The sequence below is a fragment of the Chamaea fasciata genome, unplaced genomic scaffold (assembly GCF_029207755.1).
Source record: "Chamaea fasciata isolate MVZ Bird 193981 ecotype frontalis unplaced genomic scaffold, bChaFas1.0.hap1 SCAF_7, whole genome shotgun sequence".
NCBI classification, from domain to species: Eukaryota; Metazoa; Chordata; class Aves; order Passeriformes; family Sylviidae; genus Chamaea; species Chamaea fasciata.
Genome location: NW_027094092.1, coordinates 54,937,136 through 54,958,167, shown reverse-complemented (window position 1 = coordinate 54,958,167; position 21,032 = coordinate 54,937,136). Strand labels below are relative to the sequence as shown.

At 44.7% G+C, this 21,032-nt stretch overlaps 1 long non-coding RNA gene across 3 annotated transcripts in view; it reads right to left on the bottom strand.

Annotated features, from left to right (window-relative positions):
- Positions 1-1,080: 1,080 nt before the first annotated feature.
- LOC136292772 (uncharacterized) overlaps positions 1,081-21,032 on the bottom strand; it is a 67,909-nt gene continuing 47,957 nt past the window's right edge. For 2 of the 3 annotated variants that reach the window (XR_010721957.1, XR_010721959.1), the window contains 4 exons: positions 15,204-15,325; positions 13,930-13,977; positions 12,507-12,604; positions 1,081-1,119 (listed from right to left, as the gene is read on the bottom strand). This is a non-coding gene — a long non-coding RNA (uncharacterized lncRNA). Of the gene's footprint in view, positions 1,120-12,506; positions 12,605-13,422; positions 13,507-13,929; positions 13,978-15,203; positions 15,326-21,032 lie in introns of those variants that run through there. The other variant, XR_010721958.1, reaches the window with a different exon arrangement.

Here is a 21,032-nt window from a genome sequence, read left to right as displayed (position 1 = left end):
CATGCTGGGTGAATTTGTGAATGCATCTGGTAGGATCATTAACACCAGAGCAGAAGACAAATGCAAAGTATGTGCTTGGCCATATGGGTGAACGTGAGCTGCTTAAGACTGTGTGCCATAATAGAGATGGAAAGTCTTACGAGGGAAGATCAGTATCCCCCCACCTCTCTGGTAAGGGATTAAGGCAGTTGGTCTTACAGGAATATTCGGAGAGCCTAAGGCCAAAGGGGGCACTTAGGTCACCTAGGCCAGCCCCCTGAATGCTGCAGGTCATGGTGTTTCTTCCAGAGAGCCCTGAGCTCATGTTGAGGCTGCAGCAAAGCTTCCAGCCAGACCAGAGAGGCAGATACCAGCAACTCCCTGCCCAGTTTGCTGCAGTGAATGAACACTCTCACTGGTGACACACTGATGCCTTGGGAAGGCTGACTTGAAACAGACTGGACGGAGATAGTGAATAAAGTAGGTATTTACTGAAAGGCCTCCAGGATCCACCTTGGGCAGGACAGGGTCTGACCAGGGCTACGCCCAAGGTGGACTAAGAATGGCTGAGTGGGCACAAGGTCTTATCTTTTTTTAAGTTTTGGTCCATTTGCATATTGGAGTTTAATTGTCCAATTACAACTTCAGGTTGTGAGATCCCATCCTTCTTGTTGCTCCCTTCAGTCCACAGTTGTTTATGCTTTTGGGCCTGAAAGCTGTCCTTGGTCTTCAGCAGAAAAGGGATTCGTTTTGTCTACCTACTCTGTGAAGAGAGCTTACTGGCACTTAATATGAGGCTCAGAACTGCACCCCTAGGCAGCACAGACTCTGAAAAACAAGAAAGCTAAAACTTAAGGCACCAACATGACTGGTAATAGTGGGTGCAGAAGAAACCACTCCTGCTGCAATGGGGTCAAACATACAAAATTGGATGCACTGGACCAGTGCAGCTTTCTGATCTGAGCTGGTGGGGTTACATCACCCTGTGCCTCAGTCCCTCCTGGCTCCAAACCTCTGCAGGAATACACCATTTCCCTGGAAATGAGCTTACTTACCAATTGTCCACGTAGTTTTCTTTGAGTGAAACCAAACAGGCTTTTTGGGCAACTTCCTGCTCATTTCCATGGTTCTCTATTGCACCTGTGCAAAATTTGACAACATTTTTACATCTACAGCTGTCCAACACATGCAGGTGCTCACTGTCCATCGTGTGCATTGAGTCTAGAGATATAAAAAGTCTATATATATAAAAGTATATCTTTGGATATACTCAGCATCACTCTCATTTCTAGACCTTTCTGTCAGGTTCCCTGAGCAAGGGCTGTTTTAAGAGAAAACAAGGTTCAGATTATGATTATGTCTCTATCTGAAGTATTTCACAGATTTGCTCCTACCTCACGCCTAAAGATGAAACACAAGCCTTTATTTCTCTTTGGGTCTCTGTATTGAGCACATTCCTTATCCTTTACCAGCTTGTCACTGGGTTTTCCTCCCTGCCTCATCGAAAGCTGATTTCAGGTTGAAAGCAGAAAGAAATGTGCCTAAGATCAATCAGGCCAGGCTGACTGTTCTTAATTAAGATCTTCATTTTCTGCTATTCAAGCAGGTTGTAAAAGCTCAGCAATACTTGAGGGGATGCAGTCATGGGCAGGCAGGGCTGGTAAGAGCCATTGTGTGAACACCATATATATATATTAGCAGGTAAATACCTGTATACAGCACTCACAGAAGGTTCTTGCAGTGAGAAATGGCCAGCCTATGAAAAAATGTATATGAGCTTCTAGGCATGTATGTATATATGTGGGCAGATATAGATATATATATCTATATATAGATATATATAGATATATATATACAAATATACACAAACACACATATATGTCTGCAGAAACATTTATGCATATATAGTTGCTAATGTTTTTCAATGACAAATGTTTAATACATTTACACTAAAATTTCCATATTTAGTGGAAAGTTCTAGTGACAGACTTACTAAAGAAATGAATACATGTTGTAGGGCAATTGTATATTATGCTCTATAAACTTCCTGTCTGCTAAGAAAGATGATACCGCTTTTATTTTGTACAAGTTTCAGGTTTACAACTACGACAGTAAAGATCAGGCTGGGAATCTGAGCAGCAGCTTACTATTTCTGCATCTCTACTACCATGGTGATTTTTGCCATCAGAACTGAAACTACCAATTACGGGGCTGAATCATGAAACAAGACAGGATATACTTTGCTTTTCCATCTAAATCAGAAGAACCTGTAATGCTCTTGGTACTCATAATTAACATTAACACACTCCAAGTCACATTTTAAAATCAAGAAGACATCCAGAACTGCCTGAGATGTTGCTCACCAGGAGCAGAAATGGTGAACTTAGATCGCATCTACAGGAAACCATTTTTGGACACTTTCCATTGCTATTAGAAATTACTTCAGTGCCTGTGACATTGTTACCTCCTTCCAAAGGCTGACAGTATTCAATACAGATATTGCAGACCAGGAAAAATGCTGGTCAGGAAAAACAGTGTCTGTTTTCCCATGTGTGATGGGAGAATGCAGGTGATAAATGTTTTCCAGCCTGGCAAGTTGTTCTTCATGAACCTCAGCTCTTCTCTTTGCTCAAGCACGGACCACAATTCTGACCTTGCAGGATGGTTTAGCAAGAATTATACAGATTTAATTGTTAGGGCTGTTGCAGGTAAAAATCCCAAATCGACCTATAATAACACACAACAGAGTGCCATATAATTTTAGAAATATTTAATATATCAAAATTCTGTATGTGCGAGCCACAATATATACCACTCCTTACTAAAACTCTACTTAACTAAAAAGAAGCTACAATTTTGTAGCTTTGCTTCATGCAGTGTCTTTAGTCAGGATTTGCAAACATGTCTGTAACATTCTTTTCCCCTCCAGGTCAACTTTTGATCGTTTTGGCTGCTTGCAACAAACACTTGGCAGAAGGGAATGGCACTCAGATATGCTGCACTCCTATTATTTCTGTGAATTCTTGCCTCTGCTTTAAGGAGAGAAAAACCTCATTAGCTTGCAGGGAAAAGCAGCAAAAGGACCTCAACCACAGCAGGCACAAAGGGTGCCTACAGATGTTGTAACAGCCCTGCCACAGCCGCATCTCGTGTTTTATTGGACTCTGGAGTCTCCAGTCACAAGACAGGCAACCCCAGGCAGTTCAGCTTTGCCTCTCTGTTTGTTCTTGAAGTTACTTGTTTTTAAACCTCACTAGGTACACATCAGATGCCAACATGAGAAACTCAGCCCACAGCCCAGGAGCTACCTACCACATCAGCAAGACACTCTTCTTTCACTCACATATCTCTTCTGAACTCCAGCCAGTCTGAGCCCAACACAGCATTTCTGCAGATCAGCCCTGACACTGCTGACCTGTGTCATCAGCCATCTTCCATCTGTATTTCTGCAAACCCTTTGATGGCAGCAAGTGCCAGGGACCAAGGAGCCTAAGCCAAGGGACAGCCATGCACAGGAGAGCCCTGCTGTGTGCTGCCAACTGCATTGTGGGCTGTTGCTAAATCCTGCTCTGCCCTTGGGTAGGGAGTTTACTCAATCAGTAGTTGATTAGGACATCTCCAGGGCACATTCGAAGGAATATAGGTGTTAGGACACAGCAACAAACACAGCTTTTAATCCTGGGCTGGGCTGGGCTGGGCAGGAAGCACTTAGAATCACAAGATTGTTAAGGTTGCAAAAGACCTCTAAGATAATCACCCAACACTGCCAAGTCCACCAGTAAACCATGTCACTGAGTGCCACATCTACACATCTTTTAAATGCCTCCAGGGATGGTAACTCAACCATTTCCCTCGACAGCCTCTTCCTGTGCCTGACCAACCTTTCAGTAAGGAAATTTTTCCTAGCATCCAATCCATTCACAACTCAAGGCTGTTTTCTCTTGTCCATCACTTTTTACCCTGGAGAAGAGGTGAACCCCACCTTGCTACAACTTCTTCCCAGGGAGTTGTAGAGAGGGATAAGGTGCCCCTGAGCCTTCTTTTCTCTAGGCTAAACACCCCAGCTTCCACAACTGTTCCTCATCGGCCTTGTGCTCCAGACCCTTGCCCAGCTTTGTCACCCTGCTCTGGACATGCATACTTGTATCTGGTTTAGCAGAACTGGCTGGTTAAACTCACAACCAGAGAGCAATTACCTGACTTCTTTATGGGGGCTGTCTTGTGGCTGTGACATAGCAGATGTCTCCTCCTGCCCCAGCTCCCTAGAAATCTTGCCTTGGTACTGCCCCATGCCCAGCTGCCCTTGGGACTGTGTACACCAATATTTGCTGGCTTGGCTCCTCCATGCAGTGGAAGAGATGTCTGCAGCACATGCTGGTGATGTGCCTCAGGTACTGCTGGATGTTTCCAGCCTGCTCCTGACTGCATGGCTTTGGTCTGCTCTCTGTTTTTGTACAGACACCTGGGGATTTTCCAGCAAAAACCATGTGCCCATTCCCTGCTTTCCTGCTCGTTTTCATCAGATTTAAATGGTGCCAGGTGAAGCTTAAGGGTTTTAACCAAGCAAAACAAAAATGATGGTGAAATGAAGCCATGAGTCTACAAGGCAAGACCGATTGCATGTTTGCTACAGATACCTGGGGGCAAGGTTTTGGGTTTTGTTCATCTTGGCTGCTCCAGGATGCCTCTCATTTCACACACAATTTCAGCAGCTCTGAATGATGACTTTTGATCACTAGTGACATTTTCCGTATCTCCTGGTATGCTTGGATTTCATCCTCCAGTTCCAGCCACTATTTCCTGGACTATTTTCCACTTGGAAGCTATCTTCCACCTCACCCAGCTGTGTCTTCCTGCTCCTTCCAGTCCCTCCATCTTGAAACCTCGGCCCTTTCTCCCACACCTCACAAAAGCCTTCTACAGGGACAAGATCCTTTCTCAGCCCTCTCCCCCATGTCTCCATCAGCAGAGCACTTTCCAAGCCTCTTCCTTCCGTGCTCTTTCCTCAGGCTGGGCTCCCTTCTCCAGCTCCCCCCTCCACCACCCCTGCTCTCCAGCAAAGCCCAGCTCTCCCGACTTCCTCCTCCGCCAGCGGCCGCAGCGGCTTCCTCTGGCCACGGCAGTCCCAGACACTCTGGCTCCACGGCACACCCTCACATGCACAAAAACACCAAACCAGGGCTTTGCTTTCTTGTTCCAAAGTGCAGCTCAGCTCAGGCTGCTGTGCTACGGAGGAAACCTGCAATGCTTGTGACCCACTGTGCCACCGCCAGCGTGGATGCCCCAGTCAGCTCTGCCAGACACCATGACCCATCACTGTCAGGGATTTGCTCGTGTCCTTATCATCCCTGTGTCCTGTAGGGCCTCCCTGACACAGGATAAAACTTTTTCAAACCAGATCTGATTTTATGTTACGATGCAGATGCCCTGTGGTTTGCAGAGGGCACCAAAATTTTAATTGAATCCACAGGAAAGGGCTCTGCTTGGGTGGGAGTTTGCACAAGAGACTGGGAAAATTCTTCCAGAGTTAGTGTCTGAGGGCAAGCTTGGCCCCTGACCCTGCAGGGAATGTGCTGGACAGACAGAGGCACATCTGTCCCGGGGAGCCCTGTTCATTCAGCTGCCCCCCAGGTGCCATGACTCACCATCCTTTGCACAGTCAGCTTGTGCAAAGAAGGGCAAATCCCTCGCTGAGAGTGGATCCTGTTGGAGCTTGACTGGATGCAGGCTGCTCTGTGTGTGTCACCCCCCTGGGCAGAGCTGTCAGGGATGGGGACAGGACCTGGCCACCTCCAAGCCACCTTGCCATGGCCAGTGTGGGGCTGCTGTTGCCAGTGAAGTCCGGACCATCCCCAGGGGCCGGTGCTCAATCTGTGCCCACAGGATTGCTGGCAAAAGGACAGCCAAGCTCTCAGTAGAACTCTCTCCTTTGAGACTGCCAGCTCCCAGGCAGATGTGTGTTTAGGTCTCGTGAACTCAGCAGGCTGGGAACAAGCTGCAACTTGGCAGAGACATCCAAAGAAAATCCAGATGTCACAGGAAGTTCTGTCAGGTGGGGTCAACCTAGGACTAATTCAGTGCTGGTAGGGGCCATGGTGTTTCTGGTCTCCAGACTCCCAAAGAGAAAGCTACTTTTAATTTCCTGGTGGCTTGTGGCCACTAGAACCACCAGGACCTTCTGTTCCCAGCTGTTGGAGTCTGAATGTCATTGGCTGAGCCCACTTTTAATTTACTTAATTTTTTTGCTGTAATTTAAACTGGAGAAGTTTTGTTGATTTTCTCCTTTCTAGGCAATGGTTGTGTAACAGTCCTGGCTTGAGAGACCTGTTGTGTTCCAGTCCAAAGCAGCTGTGCTGCAGTGGTGGATTTTGGTGATCCACTTTGCTCAGATGGAATGTTTGTCATCTGCCTGGACACCCTTCAGTTTGGTGGGGGAACTCTAAGATGACAATGAGCCAAATGCCTTGACCTCATTTGAAAATTTTACTGGGGAACATGTGCAGAAATTGGCTGGGATAGTCAGCCAGTTCTTTACATTTCTGTTCAGTTAAACTACATATGCTCTGGCACATGCTACCTGGGAAACCTGGCATGGCTGCAAGCTCTCCATCTCAGACAAACCCTGGGTCTGCCCACAGGATGGAAGACTGCTTGGGGAAGTGGTGCCAACAATGTCTAGAGATGCTTTCTGTGCAGAGGTGTGACAAGAAATGTCTGGCTCTTTCACAGAGGGGTGAAGGTGGAGTGACATGTAATCAGGAAAGTAATCTCACATCTCTTACCACAGTGGCTTGTGCTAGGGCAGTGAGGGGACATGAAGACACCAGAAGGTGTAAATGAAGATCAGTGAAGTCAGGCTGCAGATGAAAAATGAGCTTTGGGGGCCAGGATAATCTTTGCTTTTCAAACTGGAGGTTGAAGAGTGATATAATTATGGTGGGTGTGTGATTCCACCTGGAAGAGAACTGAACAAGGGGAACTGGAGGAACTTTTGAGTCTTCCTAGTGAGGGTGCAACACAAGCAAACAGCATGAAGCCTGGCAAACTCAGCCTTGCAGTGAGGAGCCTCACCTTCCCATTTGGTTGTAGCAAAGAAGGATATTTTTCTGCATTTGTGCTTTGATCCAACTACTGGCACTACTCTTCAGTAAAGTGAGTATGTGCAACAGGGAAAATTTGCATGGTGTGGGGAATACTCTGCCCTCTGATCCAACTCCTGCTCTCCTTCTTCCTGGACAATATGGAGAGGAAGGCCAGCTGCAATTTTCCTCAATGCGGTTATCACACACATGGTTGAGTCTTCAGAATATTACAGTAATACAAGCTCATGCCTCCTGCAGGAGGTGGTGCATTCTAAAGGTATAATTTTTGGTCATTTACCACTTCCCTCTGAAAGTTCAGGATACTTCCAGTTCCCAATGTGACAGTACAAAGTTTCAGACTTTCACTTTGAAAGTTTTGAAAATTTTGAAAATTTGAAAATTTGAATATGGAAGTGTTCCCAAAAACACACTTCTGCCTGTCCCATACCTGGCTGACTGGCCTTGCTCTCAGACCTCACATGCTCTCAGAGGGTGCACACAGACTGGTTTCTCCAGAAGGAAGCAGAAGGAAATGCGTATATGTCTGCAGAGGGGTGGATGATTCAGTGGGGAATTCCCAGCAGCAGCCAGTGGAAGGATGCTGGGCTTACTGGAAATGCCCAGGTGTCATTTTCCCTGGACAGAGTATGAGCGTAGGTGGCTTGGCTGGCAGGTTGGACTCACCAAAGTACAATCACCGAACAGTTCCTTCTTTGGACTCAGTTTGAACAACCCAACCACAACCAAACTTTGTGGCCTGTGTGGAAGACAAGAAGGGGCCTTTGCCAGCAGCTGAATGCTAAGCTAAAAGGAATAGAATAGAATAGAATAGAATAGAATAGAATAGAATAGAATAGAACAGAACTATTTCAGTTGGAATGGACCAATGATGATCATCCAAGTGCCTGACCACCGCAGGGCTGATCAGAAGTTACAGCATCTTATTAAGGGCATTGTCCAAATGTCTTTTTAAACACTGACAGCCTCGAGGCATCAACCACCTCTCAAGGAATCCCATTCCAGTGTTTGACCACCCCCCTAGTAAAGAAATATTTTGTAATGTCAAGAGTGAAATTCTTCTGGAGCAGCAGGTTTGAATCATTCCCATGCACCCAGTCACTAGATCCCAGAGAGAAGGGATCAGCACGTCCTCTCCTCTTCCCTTCCTCAGGGTGCTGCAGAGAGCAATGAGTTCACTCTTCAGTCTCCTATTCTCCAAACTGGAAAAGCCACAAATCCCCAGCTGTTCTTCACAGGACATTCTTTCCAGCCCTTTGACCAGCTTTGTTGCCCTCCTCTGGATGCATTCAAGTACCTTAACAACTTTCTTAAATTTTGGGTCCCAGAACAGCACATGGTTCTCAAAGTGAGGCTGCACCAACAGAATAATCCCCACTGTTGATTCATTAATTGCTTGTTGGGGAGAGGCAGAGGTGCTGCCATTCCCTCCCTGTTCCAATACAAGGACATTAGAGAGGAGCATCATCTCTGAAAAGTCTGGTGGGAATGTGTGTTTGCACGCATCTGTGACACCTTTCTTTGCATGCACCCTTCTGACACTTCGTAACCACACAAAAAGGCACAGAAATGAGGAACACAAAAGAATTTATTGCCTGGGACTCCTAGATTTACTACCTCATAACTGATTTTCTTATAAGCTGTTTATAGTATTAAAATGGTATGCACAAGCCTTTGTCCATCAAGTCTTTAAGAAACTACTTATGTTAATTTTACACATTGTCTGGGAACTATTAGAAGTTACTGATAAGGGTGTTAGCCACTATCATGCTGAACTTTTAGCCACAAACACTGGCAAATCCTGGCCAAAAGGGTCGCGGACCATTCTTGAGAAATAAGTGGAAGTGCAACAAGAAAAGTGGTGCAACAGTTGTACATGGCAGTGTTTCCACATCCCCTTTTGACTCCAAACTCTGACTTGCTGAGGGTCAAAGTGAATATTCTGTTTGAGGTTCAAAACTGGTTTTATCCTCAGACCAGAGAACAAGAATCTTGATTCATTTTTCCTTCCTCTACAGTAGTGAGTTGAAGGTTGCCTGATGGTGTCACAGAGGCACAACTCACCCAAGCCTTTTTCTGCCCCTGCTGAGGATCAGTCCATTCCATTCCCAGATTCTGACTGAGATATTATTGTCTTGAGAGGATCAAGATATTTTGCCTGGCCAAGTTGCTGGATTCAGTACTCCTGTGAAATCAAATGGTCTGTGATTGCCAAGCCAGGTAAGACAAACTAATAGCCCTTTCTTGTTTCCAGCTGCATCATATGTTGTGTTCATGTTGTTTTGTGGTTGGTGCTCTGTGGGACCTTGAGCATGGTCACTTTGGGGGTGTGTGGAGGGGAAACCAGGGTGGGTCACTCCAAGGTGTCACAGCCAAGGAGATATCCCCACCAGGAAGGCTGTGGGAAGGCTCACCTCAAGGGGAAGGTGCTGGGTACGGTGAAAGCAAATGCCCTGATATTCTTCCAGGAGGGCTCTCAAGAACCTAAGGGTGCTGTGCTTTGAAATCCCACTTGAGATTTCCCCTGGGTGGGCAGGATGGGTTTTCAGAGCTGTTTTCATACAGCTTAAGAGATCATGTATCTGCAGAGCATGTGATGGACTGTCTCCTTGTGGAATTCCTACCAACATCTGTGAAGTTTTTCAGGCATTTCCTTTTCCCAGTGCTGTTTCGCCTTTCTATCTGCTCGCCCATGCTGCAACCATGGACCATCCCCAGCTCCAAGTGAGCTGCTTTGGGAGGGGAAGCAGGATCCCTGGGGCAGTCCTGGCTGTTGGGTAGCTCCCATCTCAGACAGTACTGTGACTGCATATGTGCTCACAGAGCACTGCTCACAAGGGAAAGTTCTCACATGTTCTCCTTGGCTTCTCTGTTCCCACTCACAGCAATTATGTGTCTGCTTTTTGGCCTTCATTTGTGCTAAGCTGTTGTGCCTCAAGTGAGCGCTTATTAGCACTTCCTTCTCTGAAAAGGAGTGACTGCAAAATAAGCCAAGGGTCATTTCCCTTCCCTTAAGACCAGGAGACATCCTGGCTTTTAAACCAGGCTCCATAAATTTGAAGCCTTAGCATCTCATGTGTTTTTCCTAGAGAGGGGTGGAGGTTCCCCTGGAGAGAGCAAGGAAAAGAAACTCCTTCTGATGTGACAGCACATTGCTTGAGCAAGTGTTTTTAAGGCATCTGAGACAGCACAGACCAGTGAAAAAAGCAATCATTAATATACCAAGTGTGTGAAATGAATCAGAAGAAGTGGAAAAAGGAAGTGACCATTTTCTATTTCTTGCATCATCTTTACTTGCATATCATCCTGTGGGGCTGGGCATCAGCAGGTAGAGCTGCTAAATATCAACCAACAAAAAATGTTCCCAGTAAATAAAATAGCGTTGTTGAAAGTCAACACAAATAGACTGTGCTATGTGTGGTGAATACAAATTTTTAGACTGAAAGTACTCTTAATATCTGCAGTGTTCACTATAAGCTCAGAAAAAAAGAATTCAGCCTAATGTCAGAAGCTAGAAACTTCTGCAAGTCCATAAAGATCCCAAATTTCCCAGCACACAAACTGCCTTCCCAATAATACCTACAGGTTTCTCTAATCCGTGCTGATTCCTTCTGCAAGAGATTCCAGTAGGAATAGTGTCAGAGAACAAGGCCCCCAACAAGTGATATCAGGGGTACATGTTGGTGAGACAATGTGGCAGGGAGGTCAAGAGCTGTAGTGGCTGGCTGGTTTCAGTGGTGAGGATGGTACCAGGACCTCAACATGTTCTGCTCCTCTGAGGGAGTATCCCTCTAGTGCTTGTATTTACAACCTGAGAACAGAAATAAGGGCTGCAAGAAGGACTTCCTCTCTGCCCCTTTCCTGGAACTAGCTTTTCTTTTCCCCAGAAGTCCCTTGCCTTCCCTGGAGCCTCTGTTTTAATTTCTTCTCTACAGACACAGCAGGGATGTTAGAAGTTGCCATAATCGTGAGGGCTCGTGGCTTGAAGAACTCAAACTTTCTAAACCCATGAGGTGCTTAGTAAGATTTTCACCCAGCCCAGAGCTGCAGCCCAACCCACCTCCACCAGAAGGGTTCATGGAAACAGTTCATGGGTAGGAGACAAATGCATGCCCAGGGTTCTTTCACTCCATTCCAGGAGTGTATGTCCTGCATGATCATGGCAAGACAGCAGTGTGATGGTTCCATCCTCAGTTAGGGATTGGATCACCAACACCCCAACCACCAGCATAACCCACAACGTGGGTACGTGGGATGGTCCTGATGTAGGAGCCACGCCTGAACACAAGCTGTGTGGGGCAACACAAGACCCACTTCTGCCTGAAAATGTCAGCATTGCTCAGGTATGGAACAGTCTCTGCACAGAGGAAACCTGCTGTCATCTTCTCTGGTGACAGACAGGGCCATGGGTGAGGGTGTGCCACAGAGAGAGAGGGAGAAGGAAAGGATTCAGCAGAATATTATTTCTTGATTCCTCTCCTGCAATTAAGAAAGGGTTGTGTTTTTCACTTTCACGTGCCTCAACTCCCACCAGCTGCATGCACCCACCCACAGCATGTGTGCTGTGTTTTTATTACAGCTGTAGCCTCAGGTAGCGTGGAACTGGGGCCAAGCATACATTAGTAAAATTAGAAGAAATATCATCTGACGGGTCTGGACGGTGCTGTGGGCAGAGCATATTTGGCAAGACTGCTTCCTTCGCAATCCAGCCCAGAGACATTCCCTGATCCTATCTGAACAGGGACTGAACTTGCAAAACGAGTCCCAGCTTGTGAGCTGTGAGTCAGGGATGTCTTAAACACTGCCTCAGCATCCAACACCAACAGGCCCTTTTTTATCTTGTTCATCCTGCTTAAATAGCTGCAGCAAGCCCTTGTGTTAATTGAGCAGCCTTGAGGGCCATAAGGCTGGGGTTTTTTCACACCCTCCAGCACTTACCCCTTGTGTATCTGGCTGGTTTTGACCCATTATTGTCCTTTTCTCTGGTTCAGCTAACGGGACTCAGCTGCACTGCTCACACACAGTGGTTTGAAACCTGCATGTGCTCCATATGGCCGCGTTCATGTCCCTCAGTGGTGAGCCATAAGGATTCGCTTCAGTGAGTTTGTCTATGCATCAGTCTTTGTGTGTGTTTAAAATCAACTATACTTTCCAACTTCTTTTGAGTACCTTCCTAGTAAATAAAGCTTCCTTCATGACTCGAGGGATTTCATAAATTGTCTGCCAGGACAGGCCAGGACTGGCCAGGACAGGCAGGAATCTGTGGAATACCCTGTGTTGACATCCTGAGATGATATGCCTCCATCATATCTGAGAAAACCTAATTAGAAATGTTGGATTTAGGAACCATTTGCTGGAGAATGGGGGTGAAAAACATCAGGTCAAAGGAAGGCAGGACTTACACTGATCTATTCCAGAAAATCCCACCTGGTATTGGTATCACGGTGGCTCAAACTGTCCTTGCCCAAGTCGCAGATGTGAAGGCAGTGTGGATTAATGACTGCAAAGGTGCATTCACCTTGTTACTAGAAGATGGAAAGAGAAAATGTTATTTACTTGTGAAGCAAAGGAATTTAGGACAGAAGTTTGTAGTAACAGAGAACAAAAGCATAGTGTTTTATTCAAATGCAGAGCAATGGAGACAAAAGGTTGACTCAAAAGGACTGCAATGGGATGTCCCTGATGCCTTCATAGCCTTGATTTATCCTACCTCAAAACCAGGCACGTCACAGGGAATAAATGAGTCCTGGATGGTTATAAACATATATCAGTACTTTGTGGGAGAGACAGGGTCATACCCTCGTGCACCAAGGATGTACCAAGATTTACCATTCTCTCCTGTACCAAGAAAGACACGTTCAAATCTACGTTTCTCAGAAGGGAGTAGGATCAGATTGGAAAGAAAATAAAAGCAGCTTGAAACTGACTTTTATCTTAAATGTATTTTGGTCTTCTTCCACAATACAGAGCAATGCAGTCTTCATGCCCCTTTTCTCACCTTCCTTTTGTTTTGCAGTATCACCCATTGCTCTTTACATGTCAGTACTGCCCGCTATCAGCACCACACACAACAAACAACACCATTCCCCTCTCATGGGCTTAGGATGACTTATTTCAGAGATATCATTCAAGGACCTTAAATATATTGGCCTTAGAGCTATTTTTACTTGCAAGTGCTTGAGCCAAACCTTTGATGTTTCATTTGGGTTCAGGGTAAAACAGAGAACACATTAAAATAAGCAAGAGCTGGTGGTTTTGTTCTAAGTGTTACCAGAAGCCAGGGTGAGACACAGAAGAGGAAGGGAAGGGGATTGCCAAAGATTTCCGTTGGATACTGACTCTCTCCAGGGCTTGTAAATCTGTTCTGTAACCCTCTTAATCCCTCCCCCTGCAGGGGAGTACGGCATCCTGAAATCTTCATGATCTCCTGCAAACAAAGGTTTTAATGCAGCCTTTTGTTTATTGTCTCTGCAAAGAAAAAGGGGGTCATTTTTTCTCTGTAGCCCGAAGGCTCAGGGAAATTACTGAATGTCCTATCCTGCTCTGCTTCCCATCCAGCATTTTGACAGGCATGGACCTGTCCTCATCCAGACACCACCTCGCTGGATGTGCCAAAGGAATGGAGCTCTGGGGTCCATGTCATGAAAATCCCCCAAAGGGTGGAGGGAAGGCAACCACAACTGCCCTCATCTGATGCCACCTAAATGCAAGAGAGAAGGAAGACTGTCCTCTCCCAACCTCCGTGGATTGTACAGGGAATGATCCACACTCAAGTCAAAACCATCCTGTGACCAAGCCCTGGTCTTTGTGCTACCCACTTGTGTTGCTTCATCTGATGAATTTTACTTACCTTTTACTCCATCTTTCAGCATGTGGGTAGACCCATCGCTGTCTGTACCTATTTCAAGGACACTATGTATTAGAGATAGACAGGTATAAACCTGTCATGTCTAAATATGTCTATGTAGAAAGAGGGAAAAAATTGTTTGTTTTTAAAAAAAGAAACGAAATCCTTAAATTTTCCTTAAAAAGGAAGAGGAAATCCTATAGAAGCCATTTAAAATGGAAAATATTCAGGGAAGAATACTGGATAATAGAAAGAAAAGTCTGGAGAAAAATGAAAGCATGTCACAAGCAAGTAAAGCAAGGAAAATTCACAGAACAGCAAGATGGTGTTGATGCTAAAATGGGAGGAGATCTGAGTGTAATTGAACAGAGAATTTACCCTGAGGTACCTAGAGAGATAAGCAATGTGGCCAGGAAATAACATCATGAAAGTGGAACAATGTGGGCTACCATCACTCAGGGAAAAATATCGCCAAAGGACACTCAGAAGCAGTCATGTTAAGGAAAGCTGGGAAGTGATATAGGAGGAGAATCTTTGTGTAACTTCTGGCAGCCAGCTGGCATTGTGAAATTCCCTGCCATCCTCAGGGGGCATTACCCTAATCTGCCTGTCTTAGATATGGCTGGAAGGTTGCTGTTAATTTCTTGGAATCTCAATGCCATACACTGCAAAGTCAGAGGCCTCAAAGGAGAGTAGAGACATGAAGAGATCATTTGGAGTGGGTTTGATTCATGAAGTCGTGCTTAGATATTAGCTGGAAAAGAGATAAGAAAATAGCAGGCTTGAGTCTACAAGTATCTGAAGGATGTAAGCAGGGCCACAGAAATGCACTTGGAGAGAGAAAGAAGATAGGACATAATAGAAAGAAGGAAAAACTCCCTACCAGTATTGACAGGACAAAACTTGGATATAGGCTCTTAAAGAAAATTCTCTTGAATGCCTTTCTGTTTCAAATAGCAGGAAATGTCCTGTAGATGCAGTCTTGCTTGGATAGGATAAAAGCTAATAATCTCAGCTCAAAGTTTTGAGACACAATGCTTCTTGATGAAAGGTTAATTTTAAAAGCGAGTTGATTTCTGCCATGGATACAGTGAGCTGAAAAAAGGTCACCTATTCCAGTTTTCTAAAATTCCTTTAAAAACATTCTGTGTAATGAGCAATCAAAGGCAAGCCAAGAAACTGAGCGCCAGGAGTTAGCAAAATCATTAAAGAAACAGCAAAGAAATATAAAGAGCACAATGCATTCAAATCGGCACAGAGGGCCAGATGGTACATACCCAAGGGTATTAAAGGAATTAGCTGAAAAACTCTTAGGCCCATTATCCATTATATTCAAGTGCTCCTGGAGAACTGAGGAAGCCCTGGTGACTGGCAGAGGGAAAACATCACTCTTCTTTTCCTAAAGGGGAATTACAGATCAATTAACTTGGCATCCTTTCCAGGTGTAACTTGGTCTCTAATAATCAGAAAACACTATTAGCTGTTCTGCAGGAGGAACAAAACAGAAATGTGTCACAAACACAGAGAGGTCACGTTAAGAGGAGAAGTTGCACCCAAGTGATAGACTCTATAGACAGATTATACTCACAGTGTTGATGGGAGGAGGAAAACCACGTGGAGTGGGAAGTGTTGGGTGGGGAGAGTGAAGGATAAGCAGCTGCTTATCCATCATGTGGGATGAGTATAGAGCGTGGTGGGACACGCTGGTGGGAGGAAGAAGGGATATGGTCCCTTGAGTCATTCAGTAAATTTACCCTTAAGGGTTCACTGGCTGACAAGACAACTGGTTTTACAGAGAACTCTTCTGCAGAAAGGTTCTTGATTTCAGTAAGTAATTTTACCCAGTTTCTTCAGACATAACGTTCCTTTAGAACCTGATCCATCCCTAAAGGATTCCATGCAGACACAGTTGACTTTAACAGCGGCTGGACCAGGCCCAAAGCATTACAAGAAACACGTAGGGTGGATGCAGAGAATAACAATGAAAGAGATTAAAATCAGCCCCTACAATAGAAAGTGGAGTATGCTTATAAATATTGCCATGTTGGGCTCCTCAGGGACTCCTGCTGAGTTGGACATTATATTCATCTGCAGTAGCACTGAGGAAGGAGAAGAAAAATACATCAATCAAATTCAAAGATAACACTCAGCTGGAGTGTGAATTGCAAATCATTTATTAGATGCACCATCCTAAAGGGATTTCAATAAATGAAGAGTGGGACATAGTGGGAATAGCAAGAAATTGAACAAATCTAAGTGCAGAAACATCCACAGGGTAACATTGCTCACTAAGGAGAGGTCAAAGCAGTAACCCCAGAGGCTGTGGAGAGGAGTAATCCAGAAGAGCTCCTCGGATGGTAGTTTGATATAAAGCTACAGCTGATAATTCATTAAAAACACCCAGATCAATCCTCTTTTGAAGTGCTAATAGGAATACCACTTGGGGCAGGGCCTTCTGAAAAGAGTGCAGACAAACAGGTAATGGTATAGATTAACTGGTATAGACAAGAGGATGGAAGGAATGACCTATTTACTAGGAACTTCAAAGGAAATAAACACATGCATAGCCTGGAAAAAAAAAAAAAAAACAACACAACACCAAAGGAAGGCAGCAGGGTATAGTCAGATACAGAGACAAACCTTACCATGAAAGAATGCTGCTGAGTGGGAGAGAGAACCAAGGCTCATCAGTAAACAGTGGTGGGGGCTACACACATGGCCACTTTCAGACTGGCAAGGGGATAATGACCTAATGATTTGGATCTCCAGCAGGATTGGCTTGAAAATGTCTCCATTGTAGGGAAGAATAGGTTTAAAACCACCATACACTCAGGTCCTGTGTTTGGTTCTCCACCTCCACGGAGTCACCATCTTGCTGCCTCTGGGATGACAGCATGTTTACAGTCACATTTTTGGCAATGTTCCTTGAGCCAGTAGATGTGAAAATGAATGCAAAATCATCAGGGCTTGAATACCAGGGGGAAAATACAGTGGAATGAATGTCACTGCAGATCAGGTGGAAAATCCCAGTGGCACGAGGTTAAATACTCCAGATGTGTACAGACAGAGACTGGCAAGGCAAACACCAGGCAGGTAAAGAAAAGGACATGAATTATCACATGGAGAAACCCAGTCCCAGCACAAGGATTGCAGATGTCCTTTGAAGTGGTGCTAATTGTTCCTTTTTCTGGGAAACTAATTAATGTGGGCCAGAGGAGAGATTAATCTCACCTTCTTTTTGATATCCATGGGGTAGTATCATGATCTCCAGAGTGGGAGCTGTGAGAAAGACATGCTACACTGCCATACCTCAAGGACTTAACTCCTGTTAGCTTACAACCTCAGCTAGACTTTTACCACAGACAGGAGATCGAAGATACTCTTGAAAAAAAGCAATCTGGAAAATATGAGAAGACTTCATGGGAATTTCACTGCTTTCCTTACAAAACTGCTGGACCACTTGTTCCACCAATGTTCCCATTTCTCTGTGTTGTCTGCCCACTGACTTTTGCCTGGGATACAGTGCAAATTACAATCCATAAATCTCAAAATATGCATGGCCAACCAGCAAACTCTTTGTTTTCGCACATTTCACCTCTAAGCCCTTATTAACAGGGGTCTTGGGGAGCCCACATCAGGATGTGTCTGCAGCAAGCCCTCCTCCCTTGAATTTGCACCCAGCAGAGACACTCCTCATTCTTATCTGATCTTATCTGCCACAGGTGGCAGCTCTTCACCTCAAAGCTCTGGCAGTGCTGCCCACAGCAGGCCAAGGAATTCCTGGCAGTTCTTCTCAGTGGAGAGGCTTTTCCACACGATGTAAGGGATATGAAATCCACCCACATGTTTGGGAGGGTGACAGAGCATTAGAGCCACTCAGCATCACTCGAGCGCCCGCGACAGCCACTGGAGCAGCACCAGCGGAAGCTCTGCAGGAAGGGGATCAGAAACTCCCTCCCACCACTTGACTCGTGTGGGCTGCTGCCTGGATACAGGTTGAGGCAGCAGCTGAAGTCATGGCTGTCTGTGGGCTGCAGAGTTTCTGACTTGATGTTTCATGGGCCTCTGTCTATCAAAATATTTGGGATCTGCTCGTCTGTGGTTACTGTGCCGGTTTCAGCAGCATGTGTTGGCTGCACAGAAGACACAGTAAGGCTTCATCTTGCTCAAATGCTGGCTGAATTACCTGCTTTTTGAGCCTGGTTGTCAGGGAAAAGTCATACATGTGCAACAAGCCATTGAAAATCATTTTTAAGGGGAGTTCCAAGTCTCCAGTGCTCCTACTCTGAGTGGGCAATGTAGTGCTTGCCTAAGTATTGTTTCAGAGAAACAATCACAATGTGAATGTGCAGATATGTGAACAATTGATGGATTTGAGACTTGTAATCAAGGACCCAAAATTAATTTTAAAGGAAATTAAAATTTTCAAAGGAATTTTTTTCAAAGGAAATGTTTCATTGTCTAATCTTCAAATTGCCCTCCATTTTGGTGTTACTAAATGAGAGGAAGGGCAGGCTCCTGGTTGAGATGATGGGTCAAGTAGTCCAGGGTCAGTTCCTGGTCCTAGCCCAGTTTTCCAGAACCCAAGTTACTCAATCCTCCTATGCATTACAGTTCATTATCAGGAGATAAGGATGATATTACTTTTCTACCCACTTCATCTATTTTATCTATTAAATAATGGGGAGAGACAGAGAGAGAAATTTTAATATCAAGATGCACAACCTCTTTCACAGTGGAGTACCTCATCTTGATTAAGGACTTACACATTATTGATGTTTATATTAGTTTCATCAGTGCCAACATATTCTTTTATACAAAGGAAGACTATTACAGAACACTGCAGTTATGGAGCACAGTTAGCTAGATATAACATGTGTCTGTCTCTCTGGTTTAAAGAGCCAGATTTATCTGTCTAGGTGTGGGCAATGTGTTAGAGGCTGAGTGGTTTAGTAAGCAAGCAAGCAAGTCTTGTGATGGAGAATTTATTGTGCCTGAAAGGCTGAAGACTAACTCTTCAATTTCACATGATGGTTCCCAAAACTAGCTATTATTCACTGTACATCTACATCATGAAAAGTTAACACATATAATTAAAACTCATACAGGTATTTTAACTGTTTTTGGCACAGATTACCATAAGTCTATTTTAATTCATAAGTGTTATATCTATTCTGTGTTCTGTAAGCAAGAGTAAAAGTGTAAGCTCAACTGTTTCCAAATTGTGATGAGTCAATGCTAGACTATTTAAAGCTTCCTATTCAGGTGAGTGGTGATCCCCATGCCTCCTTTCAAATTTATGATCTTCCTTCCTGCCTTTAATTGTCCTACTTTTCCTGAGGAAATCAAAACATAATGGTATAAACCAGTCATTTTGTTGCACATAATGCATATGATTTGCCTTTAAACTTCACTGGGTTTTAGCCATTTAAGGCTAAAAATGTAGAATTTGTGTGCTGTGGGCCTGAGTCAGTGCTGTGGTGACTGTGAGCAGGTCCTGTTGCCTGGAGGATGCTCAGGGCCACATTCAGGCCTGAAGAAATCTCATACAATTTCAGATGCTTGAAGCTCAGGAGTTTAATCTATGTTCATCACCATTATCACTGAAGAAACAACTCTGCAGAGCAATTCTTCACATGCTCTTCTATGGTTGTTGTCGGAACCTGAAGAATCACCAGTGTTGTCAACCAGGCAATTAACCCTTTCCTGCTGGAGAACCTACCACAGTGGGACAATCTGGTTACGAAAAAAAGGCTCTGCCAGAGTGCAAAGGGGCTCACACATAATTGTCCCTGCACGCACCAGGTTCAGTGTGATCAGCTCCCCTGGAATGTATGCAGTTACCAGGGAGCAGCCTAAGAGGGATCCACATCCTTCCACACTAACCATTCCCATCATACACAGATTTCAGGTTCATACAGAACTAAAGCCTAAAGTCCTTGCTTAGGTATCTCCTGTGCCCTTCTATTCAGCCTTCTGCAGGGGCTGAGTTGCAGACATCTCAGAGGCAAATTCTCCATCCCCTCTTGCCAGCTAATAAGAGAGTCTGATCTTTCAGTTTTAGTGCTTCTTTTCCATGCCTGCATGAGCTTATTTTAATCAGTGGGGTGGAAAGGGAGGTGTCAGTGCCTGCAAACCAGGAGTTCTTGGCAGTATTGATGCCACTTCTGATTTATGTTTGATAAATGTCCCTTTCTGTTTCTATTCTCAAGTTGTTAAGTGACCTGACACAGAGCACCCTGAAATCTCTAGGTTTGAGAGCAGGTCTCTGAGGGGTTTAATGCATAGACCAAAGTATATTGATAAAGCATGAGATATTTAGCCAAGTTGAAAATTTATCCCCAATGTTGATCTACATGAACATTACTTCTATTGACAAAATACCCTTTAATATTATGGCCCATCTGATTTTTTCATGGGAACTGTTTAATTCTCCTCTGTAAACCCTGTAGAAGCAGCAGGCTTTTATTCTACAAGAACAATCAGTTGTACTTTTCATTTACAGATGACACCAATCTTTACAATGGAGCTCTCATCACTGCATCTTCTTTAAAGGATTAAAAAGACTTAAGGGAAACAGCATTGGAAATACTGATTTATTTTCTTCTTTAGGTAGTCAAATGCTGAATCACTACAAAATGTGTTCTGTGCTCTTCAACCTGCTGCCAAGGAGAGTGAGAAAGCAGGCTCCTTTCCCATGTTTGTCTGTGTCATCCTCTCATGGTGTCTGTTCCACAAACAGCACCTTTTTGTGTTTGAGCACCGACAGGCTTGCAGGTGGAGCTCCTGTGTAAACCAAAGGTGAGACAAATCCTGGCTCAGCAGAGTGGTCCAGGTTATATTGATATCCTCTTGAGGTTACTTTGCTGAATGTGGGTGTGATGAAGACATTCAGGTAGATAGGACCATTCACAGTGATCATTCTGTTTGCCAAGCACAGCCTCTGTGCCCACTGAATACTTATTTCTTCAAATTTGGTGGATATCTAAGTCCCTACTTTTTCATAGAATCATAGAATCATACAACAGTCAGGGTTGGAAGGGACCTTAAAAATCATTCAGTTTCAATCCTTTTGCCATGGGCAGGGACACCTTCCACCAGACCAG